Source organism: Chaetodon trifascialis, chromosome 13 (assembly GCF_039877785.1).
Source record: "Chaetodon trifascialis isolate fChaTrf1 chromosome 13, fChaTrf1.hap1, whole genome shotgun sequence".
NCBI lineage: Eukaryota > Metazoa > Chordata > Actinopteri > Chaetodontiformes > Chaetodontidae > Chaetodon > Chaetodon trifascialis.
In genome coordinates this window covers 7,497,587-7,499,191 of record NC_092068.1, presented here as the reverse complement: position 1 = coordinate 7,499,191, position 1,605 = coordinate 7,497,587, and positions in this window count along the sequence as shown.

Genomic DNA, 1,605 nt, shown 5'->3' with positions numbered 1-1,605 from the left:
TTGGCATGTTTCTGTCTGTCTCCATTTGATTCTTACCATCAAAAGCCCCTGAGCCCTCTAACCTGTGTTATTTATGGAGTATACTAAGGTAGGCAGAGGCATTAGAATAAGCCTTTGATTTGCTGTGGTGGAAGGTAGACATTAATGCAAGGAAATGGGTACCCTGGAGCAGCGCTTTAGTAGTACAGGAATCACTAATGGCTTTGGACATTGAAGCTAGCCTGTGCCTGCAGCTAAATCAGTCAAATCTCCATAGTCAGCAAGCTCACTGTGGAGCTGCTGTTGCATTTTGTTGCTGCTCTGTTCAACAATTTGGACAGGTGTTAAATGCAGTCACTAAATCATATGCCTAACAGTGCTGTAAAACATTTACAAATGCTACTGTATCTGTGAAAATGTTTTTTTCTACATATTATCTCTTCCCTGAATCATACTTGGCATGCAGTTTTCCCAGAAACATTTTGTCGCCCTCTCCACAACAGATAGACACGGGTCATGTTTCTTTTATTGATTAGGCTTTAAACAGCAGCCAAAGCTACAGCTCCACTGGGATGTGATATTCATGTGATCTCCCCGCTCTGTCTGCTGGAATAAGCACTATAATTCTCCTGAGGCGAGTAGTCATTGATGCTACATTGGATCAATATCCAGAACAGAACATAGGAGGGGGGAATATAGCTGTAGGCCTTACAAAAATATGCTGAACATTGACATGAATAGTATAGTTCATGGCTGATCAGGGATTTTAAATTAGAGTGGAAAATTGTGATTTTCATGTGTGTACACAAGTTGTGTTTGATGACAAAGACAGTGCTAAATCCCCCATAGCTTGTCTCGCTCGGGGACTTTCCTCCCTACTGCTCACCAGGGGGCACTTGGACTCCAGAGTAACTCACAAGGGGCCGGTGTGAGGAAATGTGTCTGGATGTGCTCTTTCTAGGATCCCCTCTGTCGGTGCACACACAGGTGAAGGGTTCGTGACAGTTACCTCTTGACCCTGGCTGACACCTGTCTTCCCTGGTATGTATCACCCTGCCGCTCATCAGGAAGAGAACAATTTGTCCAACGGCACAAGTGGCCTTGCTCCACTGCCACACACACACACACACACACACACACACACACACACACACACACACACACACACACACACACACACACACACACACACACACACACACACACACACACACACACACACACACACACACACACACACACACACACACACACACACACACACACAAGCATGTTACCAATCATTCCCAGGGTGTTACATTCGTGTAGCACAGTGTTTCCATGAAGCAGGTGGGCAGGAAGGACAAAAGGGCATGTTTTGCTTACAATATGAAAGTACACGCTGAACAAATTCTCATTTATCGCCTTCATTTATTTGAGGCAAAGCTGACGTTGAGTGTGCTTGCTATTTTGCAGAAACACTTGGAGCTGCGTAGTGCATCTGTAGCTGTCTAATGTTGGGCTCTGAGGTACTACAGTCAGCAATGAATTGTTTAAGGATATTTTTCCCAGCTAATTCCCTGAAGTTATATCATCGCAACAAATGCAACTCTATGACTATTTTATGGAGTTCTGTGGGCATAGGCT